This window comes from Salmo salar, chromosome ssa11 (genome assembly GCF_905237065.1).
Source record: "Salmo salar chromosome ssa11, Ssal_v3.1, whole genome shotgun sequence".
Classification (NCBI taxonomy): domain Eukaryota; kingdom Metazoa; phylum Chordata; class Actinopteri; order Salmoniformes; family Salmonidae; genus Salmo; species Salmo salar.
In genome coordinates, this window is record NC_059452.1 from 22061086 (window position 1) to 22074630 (window position 13545).

General features: G+C 44.4%; 1 long non-coding RNA gene across 1 annotated transcript; it reads left to right on the plus strand.

Annotated features, from left to right (window-relative positions):
* The first annotated feature begins 1924 nt into the window (after positions 1-1924).
* Positions 1925-12744, plus strand: LOC106562283 (uncharacterized). The gene is made up of 2 exons (XR_001319003.2): positions 1925-2387; positions 11880-12744. It is a non-coding gene; the product is annotated as an uncharacterized lncRNA (long non-coding RNA).
* Positions 12745-13545: the final 801 nt, after the last annotated feature.

Here is a 13545-nt window from a genome sequence, read left to right on the forward strand (position 1 = left end):
GAGATGGGAACAATTAAAACGCCGGACGGCTTTTGAAAGGAAATGATTGATGTATAATGAGCCTTTATGATTTATAGAGAGCTACAGGGAGAAATGACATCTATTACAGCACTGTCTGATTCCTGCTAGACTCGTCTGGCCAATATAACACCATGAGGTACTTTACTGTTCTTATGGGCTGTCAGATGCTGTATATAGATTCCTGTTAACATAATAAATGTTGAATGTGGTCAGAGGTAGAAAGAGAAATCTGGCTGTGATGTTCTGTCAACATTGAGCTCAATGCCAAATGCTGATAGATCTATAACTAGTCGGTGGAGATATAACACACTTAAGGTAGAGGCAATTTGGTAGGAAACATGTCCATTATTGGACTATTGTTACGCCATGGAGTAACACACTCCAATGAGACAGAGAGGGCCGGAGGGTGATGAGAACCTCCTCTACAGGTTCTTCAGCCTGTGTCGTGAGGTTAGAACCCTGCCACTGGAAACACATCCTGCCTTGGCCTATCACATCAGCCGTCAGCCAAAGACCAGGGACCTCCCAGGCTGGTCTTTTCCGTGTTGTAAGTCAGGGACTCAGACAGAGTAAGCCATCAGGCTGGAGACGCCAGGCCTGCAGCTACAACAGACCTGGGCCCAGTGACAGTTTCCCCCCTCAGGGGCTATGTGTGTGTGTGTGTGTGTGTGTGTGTGTGTGTGTGTGTGTGTGTGTGTGTGTGTGTGTGTGTGTGTGTGTGTGTGTGTGTGTGTGTGTGTGTATGAGCAACTCTCAGGGCCTGACGCAGACAAATCTCTCGCCAGCTCGTCTCCCATAAGAGCACCATACAGAACAGCCTGGTGACATGTATAGAATAGCAAGAAGAGAGGACATCCGGACAACGCAGCTGGAATTCTGCCATTGCATGTGAGCCCCGGCACTCCCGAGTGTATGTGTATGTGAGAGGAATCTCAGGCGGGATGTAGGGTAGTGGGAAATGATCTGATGACTGGGAAAAAGAACAGAAGTCTTATGTGTGAGGTGGCTGGGGAAAATACACACTTTGAGGAGGAAGATGGGGGGTGAGGGGAGTGCTGCCAGCTTCTTACATTTACAGAAGTGCCTTCTCATATAATATATATAAATAATACTGTATATTTCTGATGTATTTATCAGTAATGCCTTCATGTATGCTAAATAGTTGACCATTGGGTTAAGGACTGGGTAGGTTGGGATGTAGTAAGGAATAGGATTATAGGAGAGAGTGTGAGAGAGATGGAGGGAGAGATGGAAAGAGGGAGATAGAGAGTATACGACAGCAGGTTCAGAATGCTGTATCTCATGTGCTTTGTGTGCTGCACTGTGAGAGGCCTGGGCACAGGCAGACCATGAGAGACGGCTCCACTCCATCCCTGTTTATAACCCCCTACACCATCACTGCTACTGCTCACACATACACACACAGACAGACAGACAGACAGACAGACAGACAGACACGACACCACCATTTTTTATAGTTAAATTAAATAATTGATTTAATAACAAGGTATTCATAAATAAATTGATAATACATCTTATCTCATCCTATCATGTTGAATTGTATCTTACTTCCACTATAACAAAATAAATAATTATACTGTATATCATTACTCAAATATCAATGTGCTGTATTCTTATGATTTAGAATCTCCATGGAAATGACAGACTGGTTTCAGGTCAACACTAATTCTGACTCTAAGCAACAACATTCTAAAGTCAAACATTCCATAAATGCTTTGTTGTTGACACGTTCTAATGTTAGTATTGCCCTCACAATGAAAAGGAGTGGCACTGGAAACATGGAAGGGCATTAATTTATCTTGCCTTGGTGCTAATCTGTTTCTGCTCTCTTGGTAACTCTGTATGGAATTGTCATTCAAATGGTATGCATGTTTATCTTGAAAATTACAATGGAGTAGGCAAAAGTAAAAACAGATCTAGGACCAGGCTATTGTTGTGAGTAGAGGTCCTGCCTTCCTTTTTTTTTAATGAGTGATGGCTTATCAGCAAATCACGTGAGAGTTAGTGCTGAGCGATTTAGTGCTTTTTGAGGTCGGTTCGGTTTCGTTTCTATTATTGAAAAATAATCACAGTTTAAGATTTCAGTTTGGATTGTTTTCATTTCAGAAAGGAAACACCACATGTACGTTTAAACATGTATTAGAAAATATAACAATGAATAGTTTTAGCGTTAGAGCTCTGCTCCTTCCGGGTAGCTCACTGCCAGAGAGAAGCGTCATATGAAGATGATAATAACTACAGGCAGTGAGCACGATATGCGATATAAAATCCCCTGAAGGAAGAAACACGGAACCCAGACCGGTGGAAGCTGCGGTGGTGGTGGGATATCAGCAACAGCAAGCATAGTGAGTAACATCCAGTTACAGCAGCAATAGACACCAGCGCATGCGTACTCGTGACATCGTGTATCGAGGAGGAATGTGTAGAACTGGTCAACTCAAATAGACTGCATGTCAGTAGAGTGTGAATCCAATTGGTGCAATGTCTGCTGATGCAATCAGCTGATGCCACCACACTCGGGTTTCCCTTTTGAACTGGCTCCGTTTTATTTATATTTGTTGCGCGCTGGTTTGAGCGTCAGATTTGACTGTACGTATTTTCCCAGCAAGTTCTCGTATTGGAGCTAACCGGTCTAAAGTGGGTTATTTACGAGTTGATAATTAAAGGCTTCTTTCCACGACGTCAAGTATCGAGGAGTTGGCAGGGAGCAGGATAATTGATCTAGCTAACGTTACAGTACAGTAGCTACCGTCAGCCAACAGTTGTAAAGTTAACATGAAACTGCTAATCAACACCAACCTTCATCAATGCAAGATGTCACAAGTATGCATGGCTGGTGTCTCTTGCCAACACTACACTATAATTTACCTGCTATAATAAAGAATGATGAAATGTTGTTTTGATACTCTCATGGTTGATTACTCATAATTCATGTATTTATTAAGGATCTCCAACTCTCATGGTTGATTACTCACTCAGTGTGGCAGGTAGCCTAGTGGTTAGAGCATTGGGTCAGTAACCCGGAAGGTTGCTGGATCGAATTCCTGAGCTGACAAGGTAAAAAACAGTCTTTCTTCCCCTGAGCAGTGCAGTTTACCCACTGTTCCCCAGGTGCTGTGGATGTCGATTAAGGCATCCCCTGCACCTTTCTGATCCAGAGGGGTTGGGTTAAATGTGGAAGACACATTTCTGTTGGACAACTGATGAGGTATCCCCCTTTCTATTAAGATTAAGGCAATTACATCACAAATAAAACAGTACATCATAAAACATTAGCACTTTTAGTATTTTATTAGGATCCCTCTTCTGTGAAGAGACCCCTGGTGGCATGTCTTGTGGGGGTATGTATGGATGTCTGAGCTGTTAAAACAGACAGCTCAGTGCTGTCATCATGTCAATACATCTCACAAAGACAAGTAGTGATGCAGTCAATCTCTCCTCTTCTTTAAGCCAGGAGAGATTGAGAGGCATGTTATTGATGTAAAGCCGTAACAGCAGACTATGATCGATGATGTCAAAAGCTGCTCCCACAATCTTATTATCAATGTGTCTTGATAATGGAGCAGGGAAGGGGTTGTATTGGCTGGGCTAGGCTGCTCAGGGCTGGGTAGAGGGACACACATGTCTTACTGTGGTGGAGGTAGTTGTGGTGGTTGTGATGATGGTGTTGGTGGTCAGAGTGGCCAGATGTGGGGCCACCGGGCTGCTAGACTAAACCTGTGTGGAGAAAGATTCTCCAAAATGCCACAGCTACAGATCTGCTGCCCACATGTGCACCTTACCACCCGCTCGGATGGGCGCGCCACGTTACATATCCCATCTCCATCTGAAACTTGTCAATAAGGTAGGAATGTTGCATCACACGGGTGAGGTAGAGGAAAGGGGTTTAGGGAGAAACAGTGGCTGGGGCAGACTCCTGTAAATACCTATTTCGTCCCATTTTTTCCCCTCCTGGAATAACAGAGGTAGAGACTGACTGGGTCATAACATCAGCGTTAACCTTGTAGCCTTTACGTAATGTGTCACTTTGACTTTGTTTAGGCTACTGTATGTTAGCCTATTAGCCCTTAGTGTGGCCCTTGACAATACATGAACTCATGGTTTGTTATGGTGTTGTTCAGTTGTTTGCTGAACCATCAATGGTAGTTGGTTGACCTACCATGCTCAACCTTGCTATGCACTTTTATTGCCCCGATCGTTTACCCCCCGGTGCCACAGAGGTCAATGGAATCTCCCAGTCAGTCAGAGTGTAGGAGGCTGGCAGGGATATAGGAACTGTAGGTAGTAAAGGTATGAGAGAAAGGAAAAGGCACTGTGGGTTGAGTGTGGGTAGGGTTGTTCAGTCCAGTCATACGTGAAGTGTTTTGGTGTCAGGGTCCAGCGTACATACGGTATCTGGCCAAGGATCCAAATCCACCTGAATGAACGTGTAAACGGAGAGCAGGGCCAAACCTTAGCATGTCCTCCCATTCCCATTCACCGCGCTGGCTGATGGGACACGTTTCGGCTGGCCACCCCAGCGGGGAGAAAGGGGGGGTAGGGGATCTGGAGAATGGGTGATGGTTCCAGAAGTGGGGGGTCTATGAGGATCTAAGGTGTTCCTAGTGGATAAAATACTAGAAGGTAGAAATGTAAGGTTGCAACAAAGCACTGGTGAAGTTAGATATTGAACAGAGAGAATTAACTTGGTTGTATTTCAACATAAATTACCTTGTTATCCTCAACTTGCATAAAATGACACAAGTGGACTGCTCAAATGTTGATTTGCTTAATTATCTTATTTTATTTCATTTTGAGCCCTGCTCTGCAGAAATATGTACAGTCCTGTTCTGCAAAAATAAACAAAAATAATTTACCAAATCATAATCCGTCCACGTTTTTAAACTTGCATGAATCTCTTTGTGATTGTATCGTACCTCCTCATGCTCTATCTGTTTGGTCACGGGTTGAGTGTACTTGAACAAACACGTACAACATTGATGCATATTGCACTTTTTTCAAGTACTAGGTTGTGTGTATTGCCCTTATCTGAGGCACGTTACTGGCCTCCAGATTAACTAAATGGTTCTGTAACAATCCGATATGCTGCAGGAGAATCACCAGCGAGCTATCATCTCTGGACTTAAACATTTCCTTCCTCTTACCAATTTGTTCCTAACGCTCACTTCCTGTTCAGTCTAACATCCATGCCAACCAGCTCTCTGGGAGATGGGTGATATCATCATATCAGTCCATCACCAAAATATGACTCTTCAATTTGCACCATTTAAAAAAGGAAAAAAAACAACTATTCTGAATTGGGAATACACCATATTTTCGCTTTGATTCAAGATAGCAAACAGATTTTTAAGTCGCAGATAAGTCAGTTGAGGGGTTAAAATACGTGTGTGGTAGAAAGGAGAGGGAAAGAGAGTGAATGTCCAATAGTTTCCACTCATATTAGCCATTGAGTCAGCGTGTGGATGGGGAAGGGCAAAGGAATATCTCCCCCAGAGTAAATACACATCCTCACTTTGCCATTGTAGTCTAACGTCTCTGTGGCCTCACCCACGCAGTGTGGTGAAACAACTTCCCCTTTACCTCCCCTTTACCTCACTATCCAGCCATTGTACTCCAATGTCTCTCCCTCTCTCCATATTTTCTTTTGCTTGGGGTTTTTGGACAGTGTAAACGATACAAAGGGCATTTATGTCTTTGGCAGTAGCTCAGTGTCGAGGTCTCTGTCTGTACACTAAGAAAGACTCTGTTGTATGGCTTCCCTTCGCCCTGCAGGGTTATTGGCTCGTATTCTAGAGGAGCCAGAGTCTTTACAGGTGAAAGGCAGCCAGGCCCGGCCAGGGCAGGCTGGTGGGTTTCAGGGAGGTCTGTCAGCAGAGAAGGTGGGGTAGACTACGGTCTCCTCTGATCTGGAGCCCACTTGGGAGAGCGGCGCAGCTTAAGTGACCTCTGGATAGTTGACGTTAGCAAAATATTTTCACAACTGATGATGTGTCAGTGTGTGTGTGTGTGTGTGGGTGCTGTCGTGTGTGCATGTGTATGTGTGTGTGTGCCTCATGCTCCCAAATCATAAAAATTGAAGGAAAAGGTGAATAAATGTTACCGCCTGATAAAGTCCACCACCCCCCAACATTTTCCCTCCCTCATCGTGACATATTTGTATTTTATTCCAAAGATAGGCGAGAGCCAATGGAATGCGCCTGGCTCTGGTTTCTGAGTGAAAGGCGTGTTAATACTTCTGACTCTAATCACAGAGTTCACATATTGGTTTGATTTGTGCAGATCAGGCTCTAATGGGCAAACACTCGCAGGGTTAATCAATGTGTGAGTGGATGGAGCAGGGCTGGGGCTCACAGCTATACGGGTCACTGTGTGTGTGTGTGTGTGTGTGTGTGTGTGTGTGTGTGTGTGTGTGTGTGTGTGTGTGTGTGTGTGTGTGTGTGTGTGTGTGTGTGTGTGTGTGTGTGTGTGTGTGTGTGTGTTACAGATGTGCAACCTCTGGAGCTTAACCTTGTCAGCTGAGAGGGTGCAGAAGATGTGTGTGAGACATGTAATCTGTGGTAGACACTGCCCTGTGCTTGTGGGGTATCAGTGATGACTCTGAGTGTACTGCATCAATGTGGGGTATTAGTGAAGACTGAGTGTACTGCATCAATGTGGGGTATCAGTGATGACTCTGAGTGTACTGCATCAATGTGGGGTATTAGTGAAGACTGAGTGTACTGCATCAATGTGGGGTATTAGTGAAGAATCTGAGTGTACTGCATCAATGTGGGGTATTAGTGAAGACTGAGTGTACTGCATCAATGTGGGGTATTAGTGAAGAATCTGAGTGTACTGCATCAATGTGGGGTATTAGTGAAGAATCTGAGTGTACTGCATCAATGTGGGGTATTAGTGAAGAATCTGAGTGTACTGCATCAATGTGGGGTATTAGTGAAGACTGAGTGTACTGCATCAATGTGGGGTATTAGTGAAGACTGAGTGTACTGCATCAATGTGGGGTATTAGTGAAGACTCGAGTGTACTGCATCAATGTGGGGTATTAGTGAAGACTGAGTGTACTGCATCAATGTGGGGTATCAGTGAAGATGCTCTAATGGGCTGAGAGTAAGGTACTGCAGCTGCTTGGAGATGGCAGTGGAGAATCTTCTCAGCTATATCCAATTCTTATTCCGTTGACGGTAATCCAACATCCAACCCCCTCACCCCCACCGCTCCCTATGTCCTTTGCTGGGAAATCAGATATTTTGCTAAAATTACCCGTGTGGCTCAGATTTGATCTCACTCCCCTCTCTCTCTCTCTATCTCTCTCCTCTCTTTCCGCCTTTCCCTCTCATCATCTCCAATCACAGAAAGCTCTGGGTCTTTTTCTCTGTCCTGCAAACTGAGGTCTGCCTGGTGTCTTGTGGTTGTAATGTGGTCTGTGTGTAGCTTGTGTAAAGGAGTCAGGCGCAGGACAGCAGATATGAGTAAATAAATGTAATTTACTCAAAATAGAGAAATACAATACAATAAAGCGAGCCCACATAACGGACCGTATTACATACAAACAATTACTCACAAACAAACATGGGGGAACAGAGGGTTAAATAATGAACAAGTAATTGGGGAATTGAACCCAGGTGTGTAAGACAAAGACAAAACAAATGGAAAATGAAATGTGGATCGGCGATGGCTAGAAGGCCGGTGACGTCGACCGCCGAACGTCGCCCGAACAAGGAGAGGGGTCGACTTCGGCGGAAGTCGTGACAGTGGTTGTGTGGTTGTGGCCGGGATGCTGCGGTTGCCAGATTGATGGGTTATTCCCATAGGAGGGAAACCGAACAACTCCCAGAATGTACCTTCAGACTCCTGAGGAGAAATATACAGCATCATGTCCCTTTAGTCAAGTCAGGCTGGAAAGATGGATGAGCTCAGGATTATGGGGGATGGTAGTTGTGAATACAGGGCCTTGTTTAACAGGGCCTTGGTCTCTCTTCACAGCAGCATAGACAGATGAAGCTAGACTGAGAGTAGGTTTGGCTGCGTAGACCACTCTGTCACACACTGACAGGCTGGATCATTGACTCATAGGGAATGTAATCCAACAGTTGTGCTCCTCCAGAAATGTGAACTATGGCAGATATGAGAGGGGTGCAGGTTGTGTAAGATTCTAATAGTCTGCTGGCCTGCTGTGTGGCCTAGCTGTGCTGAGGCAGTTTAAACAGATAATACATCTCCCCCATATGGTACACACACATACACGCCAGCACACACACACATACACGCCAGCACACACACACATACACACCAGCACACACACACATACACGCCAGCACACATTGCACCCGTACACGCACTCACACGCACACACACACTCCATCTCCTCCCTCGCATGGCAGGTTGACTGTGTTTACCCCATCCCAGACACACGGCGATAAAGCATCCAGGTTCTCCAGAGTGTCCAGGCCAGGCATGGACACTCCTCTACCCCAGAAACCCTCCCCTATCCAGGGGAGCTGCACTTGACCAAGGGCCCCCTCCTCTGGGGAGCATGGAGAGTCCTGGCTGTCTGATGTGTATTCCTCTGTGAGTGTGGCTGTGTGTTTAGTTATTAAAAGGTTGACTTTATGCAAAGTGACAGTGATGATGATACATTATCCTTCTCCAGGACTCACAGAGATAAACACTGTTGTGGCTGTGAGCCACCGTGATGATTTACACTGTTTTGGTCAGTCGAGGTTCAAGTGAGGAGCTCAGCGAAAAGGTATTTTTCCTCTATAAATGTGTGTCTGTGTGTGTGTGTGTGTGTGTGTGTGTGTGCTTGCGCTTTTGTGCGTGTGTTCATGCGTGTCTGTGTGTGTGTGTGTGTGTGTGTGTGTGTGTGTGTGTGTGTGTGTGTGTGTGTGTGTGTGTGTGTGTGTGTGTGTGTGTGTGTGTGTGTGTGTGTGTGTGTGTGTGTGTGTGTGAAATATGACACTGAAAACGGTTGTATTTCATTATGTGACAGGGAAGGAAATGTCTCTGATAGTGAAACAATAGTGTTGGGGAGGTTAGCTAGTGTGTGAGAGAGCTACTTAAAATACTAACATTCAGCTCTGAAACTGGAACCAAAATATGGGGACTTGAAGAAGACTAGAGGGGTATCTTATGAAGCAGGTTTGAGGAGTTAGTGAGGTAACTTTGGTCAACTCTGAGTTAAACTCGGAATAACCAGTCATACGAAAGTGTTTCACCTTTTAGCCAGGTACATTTCTATGGCAACAAATCCTTCAGAACTAACTCACGGCTAACTCCACTTACCCTGAATGAAATGACTGAGCCGCTAGTCGAGAACCAATTCAATCAGATTCCCTCCCTCTTGCAGAGATTGCGTCATCATCCTCTTCATTTGAGGAAAAGGACTGAATAAATATGTTATTAATCCCCCACAAAATTGTGTGTTTTAAAATAGTAATTTTTAAATATATCACAGAATGCATTGTAAACTTCACGCAATGCAATTATTGTGTATGACTTAATAATACAACTGATGAAAGGAGTGGGGAAAAAGGTGCTTGTGCCATTGATGACAACCCAAAGCACTGCCAAAGCACACAAAGCGCCCCAAAGCACACCAAAGCACACCAAAGCACACCAAAGCACACCAAAGGAGTCATTAACGATAAGTAATACAATAAAGATGGCACTTCTAAAAGGCTATTTCCCACCATAGCCTGCTGAATTTAAGATAACTTTTGTTTCATTTTGATTTTGGCACAAATTAAAATGTGACACTTACTCGCCCAATAATTGATGTTTCAGTGTTGTCACAATGAAGAGTTGGGCGTTCGACTAGCCATGTGCATGCACGCCAGTTAGCGGCAGGCGGACCAGCAATATCCACCGTCATAGTACGGATGAAGCCTGAGCTGGAATGTGAAGCTAACTGAAGCTGGTTAGCTTTAGAAAACCCTGAATAGATCTAGCTTGCTTTGTAGAATACCCCTCAGACATTGGTCAAAATGTCATCAACCATTCTCTCTTAATATCTTAATTAAATGTACATTTTTCTAAGTAAGTTTGGTATCTTTTCCACAACAGAGCATACATAAAAAGTTGTATGAAAATAAACTATTACAATTTCATGGGACTCATCAATACAGCCAAACAGAGCACAGCGCTTCCTCTACAAATCCACTAATTAATCTACTCCATCTAAATCACATTTTAAGTTTTAATATACCTTCATACTAAATGGTACACTGTGCCATTGAGCCACATATAGTGCTGCCCAGAAGTGCTTAGCAGTGGGTACTCGGGTAGTGGGACTGTAATGGCATTCTTAGTTAATGGAGGATGTCTCTACTGCTGGGCGTTGGAGCACAAAATGGATCCTCTCTGAAATGAAGCCTTGTTTCCTCCTGATGTCTGCCCTCTGGGTTCCAAATGGTGGACACAGTCTGCTTTGCTCAGACTGATGCACTTGAAGTGGAGGTACTGTAAGACATTAAACTTCAGCTGCTTTCTGATATATGTCCTGTATATGGTATGTTGTATATTTGGTATGTTGTATATTTGGTATGTTGTGTATTTGGTATGTTGTGTATTTGGTATGTAAAATGTGAAATTACCATGACTTGTACTACAGGTATAGGATCTTAATATTTTTTTGCTGTTTTGCTACAGCAGGAAAATAATCCTGCAGCAACAGGAAATGTGAATTATTACATGGATTATAATTAATGGACATTTTCGTAGTGGTTGATACATTTTTTGTAACAGAAAATCAAGTCTGAAATGTAAAAGTGGAAATTACAAATTTCAGAAGCCTTTTTAAAACTCAAATACACTACATTACAGGAAAGTTATCCTGCAACAGGGTGATCAAATAAAGATCCTACATCTGTATAAAATGATAAGCCTGATGTTAAATATGTATCTGTATGCGTGCAGTATGTCGGCATCTGTACATGTCCGTGTGTGTGTGTAGTTATATGCATGCGTACTTGTACGTGTGTGTGTAGATGCATGTTATTGTACGCGCAACGCTACATGCTTGCTTGGATGCGTGTGTATGCGGTAAAGGAGGAGCAGCTCGCTGGGCCGTATGTTGGGTGTCTGGGGCCGAGGCGGGCCGGTCCGGGGCAGTGTTTATGCTATGCTATGATTAACACCGTCCAGGTGCTCTGTTGGCAGGCCTGGCCGCCCACCGCCCACTGTTGCTGCTGCTTGAGACACACACATTTCCCCATCGTGGCTGGGCCCAGTCATCCATATTTACAAAGCTGGATGAGCCAACACGCTGAACTATTGACCACCATTTATTCTTATTCTCAGACTGTCTCATAAACGATGCTTCTTCACTGACAGAGAGATGGAGAGGGGGAAGAGAGGAGAAGAGAGACCAGAGAGGCAAGTGAGGTGTAGGCAGCTGGGGGGGAGTTAGAATTCCGCAATGAAACAGAGTGTAAGTAAGGAGGGTGGAGGGGATGGAGAGGAGATGGGGGGTGAAATAGAGAGAGAGAGAGAGAGCGAGGGAAAGAGACCAAGGGAGAAAGAGACGGAGGTGTGTGTGTCGGGCTCCCTAGCTGTGACGGTCTGCTTCAGAGGGAACGAGCTGAGGATGGATGCCACAGACAGCGCTCAGACGGCGTTGAGCATTTCATTAACCCTATCTCCCCTGGTCTAGACAGGAAGGACCAGGCCTGGCCCCACACAACCATGGCCCTGTTGAGGGAGCTGATCTTGGGGCTGGGTCAGCGCTTGTCGAGCCCCTGGGAGGCAGCATGCTGTTTGTTTTGCCCTAGTTGTGTACTGTATGTACCCACAGTCTGTTTGTTCAAAATGGCTTATTCATGCTTCAGCTCTATTCACAGGATTCTCACACTGAGCTTTCTCAGAAGAGATGTCTGTCCTCATGTTTGCTGATTGGTCCCAGAGCCGAGAAACTGTCAGAGACTGAGGTCAGAGTGAGGAGAGAAGAGGACAAGAGGAGAAAGGAGAGGACAAGAGAAGAGAAGACAAGAGAAGAGAAGAGAGGAGAGGAGTAGAAGAGGAGAAGAAAGATGGATAGGAGGAGGAAGGGAAGGAGAGCAGAGTGGGGAGCTGAATCAATAGTCCAGAGAATCTGCATTCTTCCACTGAACTGTCTGACTCAGTGATAAGTGTTCCTAATTGTGTAATCACTGGCATTGGTATGAGTAGTTGTGTAATAACAGTCGTTTAACACAATATCTCATCTCACTCCCACTCAGTGTATCAGTACGTATTCACACCTGTTTTCTTGACGTCTTATTGAAATAACTCACTTTTTGGCATCGGTTTGTGTTTAACATTGTACATTTTTGTGACACCAAATAATTTCATCACCATATGTTTTTTGCCAAAACTCAGTTTAGGTACTATTCATAGGTTATAATAGAATGATATGATATGAAGCTAAACACATTAGCATGTTTAGTTAATTTACTGTAAGTTAACTGATGTGTTTGTAATTTCGGGGTACAGTAGAATATTGACATCAGACCTTAGTATTTTTCTGTAAGAGAGAAGGGAGAGGCCCTTTGATCTGCGGCCTATAGAGTATCAGCCCTATCCCTGCTGCAAAGGCTTCTGGGATGCTGGAGGAACCACAGGTCCAGAGAAAACACACTCCAAGCCTACTCTTTGAGCACTGGATTTTACAAGCCAAACAAGTGGTCGGGCCTTCCCCCATGTCAAATAAATATGATGTCAAACAGATAGTCATCAGCTGTGGGTTTTAATTGTCAGACAGGAAGATTGGATTTGATTTCCGAGGGAGATACTCTGAATGATAGGTTGTCCTATTTTACAAAGCTATAACTATAAGCAAGCAAGAGCTTGAACTGATGTGAGTGAAATCCATAACCGTAACATATCTCCTTCAATTTATGATTATGGTATAGTTAGAATTATTTTAGCCTTATTTAAAGATGCGGTCCAGGATCTTAAGCACTTACAAATGCAAATTGGAATTCGTATAAAAAAACGAACAAACGTGGTACACAACTGTGCTACATTTTTGGGGACCCGTTTTGGCTAGTGAACATTATCTTCAAAACTACTGGCTGAAATTTTACAAAACCATCACTTTAATTCCAGACGTAAGGACTAGTGTGAGGTGACTGAGTATACCTACACACACTTTTCTTAGAGAAAACCAGAAAACCATCACCCACCAGAAATATGATATAAACGCCTACTACATGGCAGCGTAGTCATTACAGCCACAAGATCTTCACGTTCCCCAGTCTGTGCCAGAGAAACACATATTACAACCTGTTTACAACTGTCCCATAGACCTGGAGCTCTGGCGCTGAGGGAAGACTGTGCCCTTCTGATTAAACCACACCAGTCATGTGTTTACTCCTGGCTAAGTGGAGGTCACAGATATTTTTTCTTTCGTTTTTCCCCAATAAATCTCTTTCCGGGCTGGGGGAGCGGAGGAGAGTGGAGGGGCAGAGCAGAGGGAGAGGGGCCCCGTGCTCGGTGGTCCTCTATAGTCGGCACTGGGGAGAGCAG